Source organism: Acipenser ruthenus, chromosome 8 (assembly GCF_902713425.1).
Source record: "Acipenser ruthenus chromosome 8, fAciRut3.2 maternal haplotype, whole genome shotgun sequence".
Taxonomy (NCBI): domain Eukaryota; kingdom Metazoa; phylum Chordata; class Actinopteri; order Acipenseriformes; family Acipenseridae; genus Acipenser; species Acipenser ruthenus.
In genome coordinates, this window is record NC_081196.1 from 18104205 (window position 1) to 18119595 (window position 15391).

Consider the following 15391-nt stretch of genomic DNA (forward strand, 5'->3'; position numbering starts at 1 on the left):
CTTTTCATTGTTAACATTCTGACAACTTTTGTACACTTATTACTTTAAAGTCTGTTTCAAATCTATTTTCAAAATGTCCGCTCTAGTGCCCCGACTGTGTAAGGATTATTGCCCACATTGTCAAACAGGTAACACAGCAATAACAATCCATGATGTTTTATGGAACAGAAAAGCCAAAGCACTTATTCTTATTTTTAATTTTTGCTCTTCCTGCAGTGATTTAGAGGACAGATCTCAAACCCCAGTGCACTAGAGCTGACATTTTGAAAATAGCTTTGAAACAGACATTAAATTTATAAGTGTGAAAAGTTGTCAGGATGTTGACAATGAAAATAAAAATGAAAAGTACATTATTTAAACTGTTGTAGCAACACTGTAAGTCGCCCTGGATAAGGGCGTCTGCTAAGAAATAAATAATAATAATAATAATAACACATGGGGACATATAGCCCTATATAGCCACATTTATACAGGTGCCAAATAGCAATAATGCCTTCATGTTTTCGTTCTTGTGAAATAAATCTTGCCCTATGAATTAGGTTTAAGAGATTTTACTTTAATTCTGTACATGGTCACGCAAGCCGGATGCTGAAGTCAGGAGCCATCAGCAGTAATATAGGATACCACTGGCACAAATTCCCAACTGTACTAATATAAAACTTTTTGTGGCACAAACGTGAGTTTGTTCTAGATGCTACTTAAGGCTAGTGTAACATGAATGGCATCGTATCTTAATGCTAAGGGACAGAAAAGTCTAAGCTTAAAGCAATCAACTATCCCATCGCTAAACATGAAAAAAACTAAAGTGTAAAGGATGAAAAAAGTGTCTTTCTATTCTTTACAAAGGGCTTCATTATTTATTTATTTTTTGCTTGGTCCTGCCTTTAGTTATAGTAGAAAGTTGCGCATAGTTTTTGGTCAGGCTTTTTAACGTAAGAAGGTGATTTACCCACCCTTTTTTTTAGCTGTGCCATGGTTTGCTATAGCGTGAGGAATGTGCTTGATATGTGCTGCTACGTCACATTCTCGCGACAATGGAGAGAAAATGTGGAGTCTCTAAACTGCATGGAAACCAAGCGAATGATAAAAAAAATCTACAATATTCTTGTTCTCCATATAAATTGAACTGCACAGTAACCGTATTTTGCAGATTCTTGAACAGAGAGGGTAAACAAGACAGTCGTGTTAGGAGGGTATGTGTTTTGTTCCTATAGTTAACTAATTTACATAGTACCACTACATTAAGATTCTGTGTAAACATGTTATTATTTTAAACTTGTTGAATTCATTTCAAGCTGCACAAATGTCTCAGTATTTCCCTTTTAACGCAATAACTTAACTACCATATCCATCACTGACTGTGACCTCTTGTTACAATCCTTCAACATAATTAAAAAGAACAAAATATATTTTACAATCCATGTCATATTAATAATGCTGATGGATAATACTGTACTTTCAGGAGGCTTTGTTTAAGTGAAGCAGATAGCAATAAGCATTCTTTGCAATTCTAATGAGAAACAGTAGATCATGTTTTGACAAGTATACATTCCATACATGTATATGTATAACATACATTTTCAATAATAGAAAATAACCACCTTCAATACATTATCCATATGTAAAAAAATATATATGCAAAAAATGATGAGTGATAAAAAATAATTGAGAAAATATGCATATATATATATATATATATATATATATATATATATATATATATATATATATATATATATATATATAATCATTTTTAAGGTTTACATTTTGCGAGCATTTTTTTAAATTATTTCTTATTTATTTATATAAATTATTTATACAGTATAAACCAATTTTTTCTTCTCAAAAATGCCCTGCATCTTAAGCTGAGGGAACAGAATTTGGTTTCAGGAGACTAGGTTTCAGGTCACTGCATGGCACACGACGGGAGACTTTGGGATTCTATACAGCAAAGTTGCCTCCAACTAGGTCTGTCGGTCTTCTGGAACCAGGTTTCAAGCCACTGTTTCTGAAAAAGTGGCTCAGCTTTAAATTCGAGTATAATGATGTGTGTATTAAAAATTGGCAACAAAAGATGTGACTGCGCGAGTACACAAACAGGAACGTGACTGACTGCCCGAGACAAGACGAACAAAAACATTACTATTATTATTATTACACTGTGTAACAATTTTTTTTTTTTTTTTTGGTTCCTGGGTAGTAAGTGTTATTTCCTAATTGCTTATGCTTCAAAAGTATAGAAAATGGCTATTATTCCCCACAAACTTTGCTTTTGTGACCAGGAGAGTGATAGTTTGAAATTTACCTATTTCCAATGAGAAAACGGGCGAATTTGTGTCAGAAAAAAACAACATATGAATCCCAATTAACATGTATTTATACTAAAGTAATACAAAAATGACTACAAAAGATTTAGAAGTGAGTAGTAGTTCGAGATTTACGATTATACTGTAAATCACTTTCACGAATCAGCCCCCAAATGTAGTCTCCCATCATGTTCTCGTTATACTGTCCTTGGTAGCGGCGTTCAAAGTCCAGTATATCCTGGTGGAAGCGCTCGCCTTGCTCCTCTGAGTACGCTCCCATGTTCTCCTTGAATTTATCAAGATGAGCATCAAGGATATGGACTTTGAGGGACATCCTACAGCCCATTGTGCCGTAGTTCTTCACCAGAGTCTCAACCAGCTCCACATAGTTTTCGGCCTTGTGATTGCCCAGGAAGCCCCGAACCCCTGCGACAAAGCTGTTCCAAGCCGCTTTCTCCTTACTAGTGAGCTTCTTGGGGAATTCATTGCACTCCAGAATCTTCTTTATCTGTGGTCCGACGAAGACATCGGCTTTGACCTTTGCCTCAGACAGCTTAGGGAAGAAGTCTTGAAGGTACTTGAAGGCTGCCGACTCCTTATCTAGAGCTCTGACAAATTGTTTCATAAGGCCCAATTTAATGTGCAGTGTTGGCATCAGCACCTTCCGGGGGTCCCAGTCGTACTCATCATACTTCAAGGCGTCCAGCAAGGTCTTGATGTTGTTATAATCCTCTTTGAGGTGCACTGAGTGAGCCAGGGGAAGAGACGGGTACTTGTTACCATTATGGAGCAGCACGGCTTTGAGGCTCCTGGATGAGCTGTCAATGAAGGACAGTATAACGAGAACATGATGGGAGACTACATTTGGGGGCTGATTCGTGAAAGTGATTTACAGCATAATCGTAAATCTCGAAAAACTACTCACTTCTAAATCTTTTGTAGTCATTTTTGTATTACTTTAGTATAAATACATGTTAATTGGGATTCATATGTTGTTTTTTTCTGACTTTATGTGAACAAAAAGACACAAATTCGCCCGTTTTCTCATTGGAAATAGGTAAATTTCAAAATATCACTCCTGGTCACAAAAGCAAAGTTAGTTAATAATAGCCATTTTCTATACTTTTGAGGCATAAGCAATTAGGAAATAACACTTACTACCCAGGAACAAAAATTGTGTACATAGTGTTATTTATTTCTTAGCAGACGCCCTTATCCAGGGCGACTTACAATTGTTACAAGATATCACATTATACATTATTTCATATTATACAGATATCACATTATTTTACATACAATTACCCATTTATACAGTTGGGTTTTTACTGGAGCAATCTAGGTAAAATACCTTGCTCAAGGGTACAACAGCAGTGTCCCCCACTGGGGATTGAACCCACAACCCTCCGGTCAAGAGTCCAGAGCCCTAACCACTACTCCACACTACTACCCGAGTACACAAACAGAAATGTGACTGACTGCCCAAGAAAAGACAAAACAAAACTGCCCGATCTTGAATCATCCATGACATACAGGCAGCCATTTTAAAAGAAGCATCATTAGCTTCCTGAGGAATTTGAAGAGAAGCTTTTACAATTTCAGCGTTTCATTATTAGGCTCTGTTGTAACAAACAGTACCAACTTCGACAGATCGGAAATGCTGCTCAGGGGGCTCCTGAGTGGTGCGCCCTATAGCCTGGAGGTCGCTGGTTCGGGTCCAGGGTATTCCACTGCCGACCTTGGACGGGAGTTCCCAGGGGGTGGCGCACAATTGGCCGAGCACTGCCCCGGTGGGGAGGGTCTAGGTCGGCTAGGGTGTCCTTGGATCACTGTGCACCAGCGACCCCTGTAGACTGGCCGGGCGCCTGCGGGCCTGCCTGTAAGCTACCTGGAGCTGAAGGGTCCTCCGACGCCGTAGCTCCGAGGTGGTTGCATGGCGGGCCTGCAGAGTGAAAAGGACGGCTGACGGCACACGTTTTGGAGGACGCGTGTGTCTGTCTTCATCCTTCCCGAGGTGAGCCGGGTTGAAATAAAAATAATTGGACATTTCAAATTGGGGAGAAAATAAGAAAAATAATTGCCGATTCCAAATTAAAAAAAAAAAAAAAAAGGAAAAGGAAATGTTGATCAGACTAATATTCCGATATGCCAAGCAATACCACAGTTCACAAAAAGGGAAAGTGAGTAATCACGACTAAAAATGAGATGCAGCGCATGACTGTAATGTTGTGTTTGACAGCAGACAGACGCATATGTCTTTTTTATATGCGTAATTGAGGTTGTATCTTTGTAAATGCATCTTTATTTGATGTTTTTTTTTATTTTTTCCTCAAATTGAGGGTGGGAAATTTGGGCTGTGTCTTAAATTCGAGGGCGTCTTAAATTTGAAGGAATATGGTATACAATTGAAGCTGGAGTGTGGCAGGAGAGTGACAATAAACAGCTGCCACCAGAATTCAGCACAAGAATCTGACTCCTGAAAACGATAATACTCTGCTTCAGGATCACTAACAAAATGTATTAGTTAACAAAAAAAAAAAATCATGTCCAAGAACTGATACAGGAATTTATTAACTCGAACATTACAGCTAGAAGTAATAAACACAGTTTACAGTAACAAAAATTATAATGAACCCCCGATAAAAACGAATAATTTGTAATGATTATTTCTAAATTGTCCACCTGAATGTGGCCGTGTTTTAAGGTGAGTGAAAGCAAGGGATGTAACCTGCACATAAGATGGATATGATACCCGCCACACTCATAGGGTCTAGCATCTTCTGGCCTGGGGTTTCCCTTCTTTCTTCCTTGGGTAAAGAAAATTCAGCTGCTCGGTTTCCCATACCTGCTTAGCCTGGCAAGAACACACTCCTTGTTTACAGTTTCTCCATTCGGTGATAAGAGGATTGGGTTCTGCTTGTTCTTTTTGAAAATATAATGTATTAATAAACAAAAGTTCACAAACCCTGTGGCGAGATACACTCCATGCCTCCTATAGATGTTTCAGATTGCACTTGGCTATAATCCAGTAAAGATTTTATACCAATATGTTTAACCTTTTGGGTACTGTGCGATTGTTACGAGATTATGAGGACCCTCTGTATGTGTGTGCACTGGTTATTAGAAGTGCAAACAGCTACTTACTCTATGCAACATTTTAAACCAAAACTGAAAGAAGTAACTTAAAAATACTACCAGTGGAATACAGAAAGCCACATGATAAGAATATTCAACATAAATACTTATTTCAACACTGCAGTGGGTCCATGAAATGCAATCACATTGCATACCGGCAAGTAACAAAGACTGGCATTTCCCAGTACCAAATTCATTCTCATTTACTATTTAAGAAAAATTGTAAAAGTCACCTTTTTGTCAACTAACATCATTATCTTAATCTTAAGAAACTTTACTTACTCCGAAGAGTGTCCACTAAAGGTTTCACTGTCCATTATATGAAAGATTAGCAGAGCAATTTTCAGCAAACTATTTTCAGGCAAAAAAATAGTAAAAACAACCTTTATGTAGCCAGCTATATAACCTGGTACAATAAAAGTAATAAAAGAATATCATCCCCTGCCCTTTTCATTTTAACTGTCTATTACTCTGCAAACCTGACTAAACCTGACTAAAACTTGACACGTTCCTCAAAAAAATAACCTGTGTGGTAAAAAATAATTGGCATTTCCACAAGCAAGTGAAAGACACAGGTGAAATTAATATAAAATGGCTGACAGTGAACTACCATATTTTCCCCAGGAGTGAAGAAGGATTCATAACTCAACAGTTCAGTAGTGAAGAAGGGAGGCCTACCTCTTAGCTAAGAGAGAAATGGTCATTAGACCACCATGTCTAGCCAATTATATTTTAACAGGGACTATTCCATCTACTGTGCTCCAGACTTTTTGGGGGCAGTGAAATCATAACTAATCATGATACAGTCCAGTAGACCAATCTATAAGCTAAAAGAAACGTTTCTTATAATGTTCAAACTTTCAAAGGATTAAAGGTATAACATTTTTTTAGTGGAATACTTAAATTGGTCTAATTGTACTGTTAGACACGGTACTAATAATACTGTAGCCTAATCATTTAACCTTTCCAAAAACATGTTTCAGTCAAAACGGTTGCAAATATTGTATATGCGGCTATGACTCGTTTTCTTGTAACAACTGCATGGTGTTCTTTAATGAATTACATTTACTCAAAATAAATCAATGACAAACATTGAATGAGGATAGCTTCAAATGTCACTTCATTTCTGGTTTACATTTGTCTTTCTTTATGATGTTTGTAATCAAAATAATGAGTTCCTGATTCTGTTGCTACAATTTTTAGTTATTACCATCTTATTTCTAAATCTGTCTTTATCTGGCGGCTACCCCTTTTCACACACAAATGCCGCTACTGCAGAGATGTTTAAAAAATTTTAAATACCAATTCACACAGCACGAAATTGAGCAATCTATGCAGCTATAATACTGTCATAAACCTTTCACACAGCCAAAGGGATTATGTGAGTGCAACTTTCAAACCTGTCAGTCAACAGATCATTTTCATGGCAATGGCAATTCACCCATAAATTAAAGGAATAATGCACAGGGCATGCTGGGATAACATGATGCCTCAGGTGGTTGCGTCCAGCACCCGAAGTGTGCTTAACCAGGGCGAGCTACTGTTATCACCATATGTAAACCGGGATAGGGTAGGGATTCATTTAGGGGATTTTAATTCCTCTCAAGTCTATTCAGTTTATGCAGGGAGAAGGTTCCTGAAGCGGGACCTCCCTTTTAGTGGGAGCAGCGATTGGCCACCTTTTATTTTCTGTGTTCTAGTGTTTTGTTTGCCTTTTTGCTATTCATGTACTGCATGGTATACATCCTCCCGTACTAGGGCTGCCATTGCTGGTATTCTAGTGGTGACTCATCACTGCAGCTGCCTGTAAAATAAATAAAACCTGTCAAACCCTCTCTCATTCTCAGAGGATTCCCACACCATAACAGAACGCCCCTGTTACACCCCCACTAAAAAGTACTGGCGATATTAATACAAATACTCAAGTATATGACTTAGTGACATGATTCCAAATTTTTGTATGTTTTCACAGGACAAGCCAAGGAGTCAGTTAACTGTACAGTAAATGTAATTAATTTTGTCATTTTTCATCATGACATATGCAGAGTATTAAAAATAGTATAGCGTTATTATTTATTGTAATCGCTATTAAGAAATCAGAGATGGAGACTCTATATACCAAGTTGAATCACGTTATTAACAAATCCAAAGTATCACATACAGCAACAGAGCACATTTAGGTGAACACAGTAATGGTGATCTGCTTAATCTTTATCGTCTCTCTTTCTCACTTTTCCTTCTCGCTCACACAGGAAGTTACATGTCATTCACTCTGTGGCAAAGTGGTAAGTGGTAACAGGTGTATAGCAGGTGCAGTGCGGATACAGTGATTCCAAGAACGCACAGACAGCAAAGTACGGGTGAAAATGATTGATTTAATCGTTTGTAATCCAATGGTCTAATGACCTGCCAGTAATTAATAAAGAGCTGGCAATACACAACAATGTGTATTGCACAGTAATGAAACAAAGGGTTGCAGTCCCGCAAATAATAGACACGGTACAAAACACACACAATTAGACACACACGATCACTGTTCCAAAGTGAGTGCTCTCAGTGCTTGTGGTGAAGTACAATATAATATGTGCTATTAGTGAAACAAGTGCTGATAACAATGTTTATTCGTGACGCTAGTGCATTGATGATCCGGTTTCGTGCTGGCCCTTGGCGACAGCTCCGGATCTGTGTTTAGCCGTCTAGTGATAACAAACACAAACAATTACTAAACAGACAAACAAACAAACAAAACACTCACAAACTCCTTTCGTTATTTATTTTGGGCAATCTCCCGGTCCTTCCAGTTTCCTCGTAACAAAAACCCAAGCGAAGGAAAAGATTTACAATTCTCCAACCACTCTTATGCGATTATGGATGACCCCTTGGTAAACAATTACAGCTGACTCTATTGCCTGCAGCTGCTACCTCGTTTACCTTCCAGGTCAATACATTCTCGCATTGGAGTCTCGTCTTTTTCCAGGCTGATTGACTTCCCGACCCAGGGAATGAACTGTCAGGACAACCTGTCCAAAGCCTTTCCCTTTCGCTACTTCGTATCCTCACATGTCGAGATTGAGATTTACAACCAGAACTCATTATATTTCTGTCACAACTCTCATTCAACAATCACGCAAGATTAACAAACCTATTCCTTAGCTTACAATAGTTAATATTTTACTGGTGGACATGCTAGTAGAAATTAGCACAAATTACATTTTTTATTCGGATTTCTAACAAATACTGCCTCATTCAAATAATCAGATATGTATTTGGGAAAACTCTTAATATATACTGCATAAGTCTAACCCTACTTTGAACTATAGCCAGTGGATAAATATATTTTTCAGCAATGAGTAACCCTTATATGAATGCTATGAGATGGTGGACTGTCGTAAAGAGCACTAGGACATGGAGCCTGACTTTTATTGCATATAGTGCCTTGCATAAGTATTCACCCCCCTTGGACTTTTCCACATTTTGTAGTGTTACAACCTGGAATTAAAATGGATTTAATTGGGATTTTTACCATTTGATTTACACAACATACTTAACACTTTGAAGGTGCAAAATATTTTTTATTGTGACACAAAAGTGAATTAAACAAATAAAAAAGACATTTGTTGGTTGCATAAGTATTCACCCCCCTGAGTCAATACTTGGTAGAAGCACCTTTGGCAGCAATTACAGTTGTGAGTCTTTTTGGGTAAGTCTCTACCAGCTTTGCACATCTGGATCTTGCAATTTTTGCCCATTCTTCTTGGCAAAATTGCTCAAGCTCTGTCAAGTTGGATGGGGACCGTTGGTGAACAGCAATTTTCAAGTCTTGCCACAGATTCTCAATCGGATTGAGGTCTGGGCTTTGACTGGGCCATTCTAAGACATTCAGGTTCTTGTTTTTAAACCACTCCAGTGTAGCTTTGGCTGTGTGTTTAGGGTCATTGTCCTGCTGGAAGGTGAAACTCCGCCCCAGCCCCAGGTTTCTTGCAGACTGAAACAGGTTTTCCTCTAGAATTTCCCTGTATTTGGCTCCATCCATCTTGCCCTCAATCCTGACCAGTTTCCCAGTCCCTGCCGATGAAAAGCATCCCCATAACATGATGCTGCCACCACCATGCTTCACCGTGGGGATGGTGTTCTCAGGGTGATGAGCAGTGTTGGCTTTGCGCCACACATAGCGTTTAGTAAGACTTTTAGTATGAAATATAGCTCCAGTGCAGACTGTTCAGTTCATTTATTTAATTAAAAGTCTATCATTCGCTCAGCTCCACCAAACCACACCTCTCTGTTGTTTTATTTCCTGCATCTAGTCTGATGCCACCCACTCTGGCCGTCTTTGTGACAGTTCCCCACATGCCTTTTGGCAATATCTAAACGGGATTTGATATGGGTTTTTTTCAGCAATGGCTTTCTTATCGCCAATCTTCCATAAAGCCCAGCTTTGTGGAGCGTACGGGTTATAGTTGTCCCATGGACGGTTTCTCCCATCTCTCCAGCTCCTTCAGAGTTACCATTGGCCTCTTGGTTGCTTCTCTGACTAATGCCCTCCTTACCTGGTCACTGAGTTTTGGTGGACGGCCTTCTCTAGGCAGAGTCGCGGTTGTGCCATATTCTTTCCATTTTTTAATAATGGATTTAACGGTGCTCCGGGGGATGTTCAAAGTTTCGGATATTTTTTTATAACCCAACCCTTATTGGTGCTTCTCCAGAACTTTATCCTGGACTTGGTCTTCATGATGCTGTTTGTTTAGATATGCTCTCTAAAAAACTCTGGGGCCTTCCAGAAACAGGTGTATTTAATCTGAAGTAATGACAAACAACAACGTTCACGGTGCAATGATGATTTATTTATAATCCAAAGTCACTTGACAACTGTAAACAATAATAACTGGCAATACACAGCTATGTGTACTGCTCAGTAAAACCCATGGGGTTTAGTTCCGAAATAATAATAATGGTAAATACACATATAGAACACAGATACCGTTACAATTCCAAAGGGAGTGCTTTTTAACTGCGAGTTGTGAAATACATTTATTTGTGAACAGTAGTGCAGTGTTGTCCAGGTTGGTGCTGGCCTTTAGTGACAGCTCCTGGTACGTGTTAGCTGTCAAACAAGAACAAACATTTACAATCAGTACGACAAAATAAACAAACACTAAACGCTCATGGTATATCACAGTCCTTCAGTGGTTCGTTCATAATCATAACAAAGGAGCAGTTCGCTCGGCCACATCCCCTTTTGTACCTTCAGCCACGCCCCCTTGGTTAGCGAGTGCAATCATTTTTCCTCCAATCAGCAATTGCCACATCGCTTCCCGTCTGGGGCGATGACTTGGTGTACTGTGGCTCCGCCCCCTTCCTGGGTGGCTGACTTCCAACTGACCCTGGAATGATTCTGTCAAACCATCCAGTCTGGGGCACACTTTTCATTCTTCATTCTTTCTCTGTCAGTGAGTGAAAGCAATTCCATCTAGTGTTTAGTTTGGTAACAGATAACATAAAAAGATAATTAAATGAAATTGCCACATTATATTAAAAAAGAAAACATAACATGAGTAATTTACTATTATCACATATTCATTAGCTTTAACTCTAACAGAATTAGCTTTAATTGCTTGTTATTAACTTGTAATATTTCTTAGCGAATAAGACATTGAAGACTTTTAGTATGAAATATAGCTCCAGTGCAGACTGTTCAGTTCATTTATTTAATTAAAAGTCTATCATTGAAACAACTATACTAAAATATAACAGGAGAACTTTTGACATGGAAAAATGCTAGCTACTGTAAAGAAGGAAAAAAACTCCTCCTTTAAATCAAGTGATAAAATCAGTTTAATTAAGTCTGCTGGTATGTCAGGGAGAGGCTTTTACTCTGAAGTAGGGTGCTTGCAGTCTGTTATATGTATTGGATTACCACAAATGCAACCTATGACAATCTCCATTATCCATACCATCTCTCTCTCTCTGTCTGTGGTGAGGGGCAGTGCTTTCTCGTGCCGGGAAGAGTGAATTGCCAGTGTGGCTCAGGGAGGACTCCTAGTATACCAAACAGGACAGGACCTAGCTGTCTCTATACTTGGATTACACTGGCAGTGCATACACCGATAGCTACAAGCAGGCTCTAAGAGGGGAAAGCAGAGGTGAGTGACTTTCACTGATCGTCGTCTAGCAGATGGCAGCATCACCTTGTTTATTTTACAGGGAAATTGCAGCTACCTTTAAGGGGTGAATAGTAATAAAGCTTAATAAAGCTTTTGACTAATTCACCTGTTTTAGATCTATAATTTACTGCAACAATACCAAATAACCAAATGATTGACTACAGAACAGCTATGCTAACTGTTTAGTAGTCTATTAATGTAAAGACATTTTATAGTTAGAGGCATTTTTTTCAACATTACAAAACATTATCAGTTCAAAGTATTCAGCGTATTTATGTTATTATTGTCTGTAACATCCTTAACATCCTTAGTGTTGACAGTAGATATGAGCATGAGAATCCGTGTGTTTCCCAAAACTTCCTGTCAAATATGACCATGTTGTGAAAATAAATTAACCTAGCATTTATGCGGCATGTCATAAACCATACGGACTGATGAGCTGCACCCCGGTTGATACCACAGGTGCTGTATATATTTACAAATTTAAACATTTAATTACAGAATCTAGTCTAGTCATTTGCATTGTTTCAGTAGTGAGGTTTGACAGCAGGAATGGTATAATAGGCACCATACATTATCCACCAAGCCTGTTTCCTTTGGCATCCATTTATTTATTTATTAGCCGTTACACCCATTAGGACTGAAGCCTCATTTACAAGAGGCCCTGGCATGACAACACAAATAAACAGCAGCAGTGAAAGTCAACCCACCCACTGAAGTGCACAACACAGTTTAATATAAACAAAAATAATAATTAATACACAATATAGAAAAACAAACACAATAACACATTAGAACTAGGCTTCAATATTTCGTAAACCTCCTCAATTTAAAGCCTTTGAGACTGATATTGAATGACTTTTCCGTGATTGTTTAAACTACACGAAGCACAGTGGCAGTTAACTGAAAAACACCCAAGTGACCATAGGAAGGTTTAAAGAACGACCTTTGAAAATATAAGACGGAGACTTTAGCTGTTAAATGACAATGAGCATATGGGTTTGGGACCTGATTCTGGGTTCTGCTTTGGGATTCGGGACACAGTTTGGGGTAAAGCGGAAGTGGTTTGAGGACAGTGTTTAGTTACATGCTCACTGTGTCTAGACTGAAGATCAGAATGTGGTATGGTAGCCTGGGAGAGAAATATCACTCAAGACCGCCCATAATATCTGCAGCAATAGAAAACCAACTTCTGTGTATTTTATGCCAAAAATGAATTCCTCATTGGAAATTATAGTTGGTTAAAACAAGTGGTTTAGTACTGATTGGTCCCCCCAACTTGCTGCACTCCCTGAACAAAATGTGTAATTAACATAAATGTTAATATATTATGCAAAATGATTTAATAAGAGGAATAGTTACATATTTATATTTATACTTGGAAGGAAAATATTTTTGTATTTGGTTTTCAAACTTTACTATGCATTGAAATACCCAAATCAAAAAAGCAGGTAGCTTCACAAGTCAAAAAATAAAATTCTGTATTTAGAAGAGAACAGATAAATGCAGAGGGTGTCACTTTGGAGATAACAATTCATTGAAGGTGTTTAAGAAAAAAAAACGTGTGAATTTATATTATGTTTATTCTAAGGGGGAAAAAGCTGAGAAAAATATAGCGCTATCCAGAATGATACGTTAATATTGCTGCACACTAATTTCCAATCTGTTGTATCTGGGATGTCTGCCAATAAAATAACCAATGGTGGCGGTAGAAAAATAGTATGCCACTGACAGTCTTGTACTTGGATTATTAATGATTTTTAATTAAAAATGTCAGTAAAGTAAAATGACAAATATAAACATTTTTAAAAGGCCGACTCAATTTAGGTTGGATGTAGAAAGCTAAAATTTGCAAAATGAATGTAGAAAACTACATTCATCTGCACAGCTGGGAAATACAGTCTCCATGCCACTGAACTCTCCTGCTGTGAGTATTCCACAGGAGATATGACCTGATGGGAATACTTCAGGTTGGCACCTGAAAGGCATTTTCATTTATCAACTCACAGGAGGGCTTAGTGCAGGAAGTATTGGAAAAAAATGAAAGGTATTGTGTGTTGGACATCTGCACCGTATTTTGTGCATTGTGTGTTCTTACCCCATGCATTTACTTCACAGCCCCTGTGACTATAGAAATTATAAACTCTGACAACAATAAAAAGTCTTACATCCTTCAGTCTTTTGGGACTAGTCACAATAATTGCTTTGGAGCCAGAGTGTTTTATAACAGGCTTGCTTCCCAGCTCAGGAGACTAGTTTTGGGACTGTTGCATTTGAAACACACAGTAGTAGCAGAGACAGAATTCTCCCTACTTCTTAAAGAGGAAAGGCCAACCTACAGTATATGTGTCTAAAATCTGTAGTTTTTAAGGAACTATTAATATATTTGTACATTTTAAACAAATGCGATCTGATACGTCTCTATGTTAAATACATGTCTATTTGCAAGCTTCACTTTCAGGCAGCATTGCACTGGGGTTAACCAACTAGCTGCTTCCCCTGATCGCTCACATGCGTTGCAGCCAATAACATGCTTAGTTACATGACTTAGGAAGTGAAATAGTAATAGACTTCTTAAGAGCAAGTCAAGCAAACATAAATCTTAAATCTAATGTTCACTGTAACATGTTTCTTTCAAAGCTGCATATTTGAATCCAGTACAGTGAATGGAAGTGCACATGTAAGGTTTATGAAATTATTTTGTTAGCTACCTCCACCGTAAGGGTGTGTTGATTTATTTGTTTTTGGTGGGGATGAGCAGATGTGAATGTATAACTAAATTCAGAGGCAGGGGATAAACTCATACATGTTCTGAGTATGAAAAATAGTTGGCTTATGCAAAAAGACTGCATTTCTGCAGTCCCATGCTGCTGTTGCTTCTGCACTATGGGCTGACAAAAGGAGTCATTTATTTGATGTTTATACAGTTAGAAGGGAACAACCTAAAAATGTAATATTTGGTATGTTGTGTGTTTTTGGCTTAGTATTTCTTAGTAACTGCACTGTTTCCATGAAAATGCATCTAACTGCAAATTAAAATGTACCTATTTTAGTGTGAGATGTATTACTGTTTGTACCCACTCCAAATTAGAGAGGTAGATGGCACTGGTCACGGATAGACAATTATCTGCAGTAACAGTAAACTCACAGATAAACAAGGATGTCCTTGGAAAATGTGATAACCCTCAACTTAGGGACCACCTCATTTTGCTTAATATTTCCATGAAAAACTATTTTCTAGAAAAAACAAAAATGTGCATTAATTATGCTGGAAGAAAGGTGTATACCCATACCAAGTGAGACTGCCACCCCTATTTTAATGATCTAAACAAATAAATACTGTTGTTGTTTCTATCATTCAAGTAGGTCTCACTCTGGTGTTTCATTGTGATGACTTTCCCATTCAAAAAAAAGTCCCCAGCTAGTAGCTAGCATAACAAACAGTGAATCCAGGCAGTTCTTTTTATTCTCAGGGTGAGCTGTTTTGCATAATAATACAGTATGCTGCAAAATATACTGACAATTAACTTCGCTTTGAAACAACACAGGGTCTCATAACATTCTTTCCATTCTCTAAGATAAATCTGTTTGGTTATTGTTTTAAATTAATTTAATTTATATTATGGTCTCACTGGTTTCATCTATACAGTATTAAAGAAATGTAATGCAAACCTTATGAGTGTGTACAGTAGGGAGTGTTTCGGGGGGCTGGCTGAATTCACTCTTAAAATCCATTCCACAGTCCAATGAATCTGTACATTTTCTAGGTTAGCTGAGTTCATTTAGCTTCAC

General features: G+C 38.0%; 1 protein-coding gene and 1 long non-coding RNA gene across 9 annotated transcripts in view; one reads left to right on the forward strand and one right to left on the reverse strand.

The window, feature by feature from the left end:
* The window catches only part of LOC131737746 (uncharacterized), a 66029-nt gene that overhangs the window by 19354 nt on the left and 31284 nt on the right, over positions 1–15391 (reverse strand). The window lies entirely within an intron of this gene.
* LOC117972773 (roundabout homolog 2-like) overlaps positions 11443–15391 on the forward strand; it is a 722560-nt gene continuing 718611 nt past the window's right edge. For 5 of the 8 annotated variants that reach the window (XM_059028671.1, XM_059028676.1, XM_059028672.1 and 2 more), the window contains exon 1: positions 11443–11578. The gene's annotated coding sequence lies outside the window, so the exon portion shown is untranslated. The remainder of the gene's footprint in view (positions 11579–15391) is intronic. The other 3 variants (XM_059028674.1, XM_059028678.1, XM_059028679.1) reach the window with 1 other exon arrangement.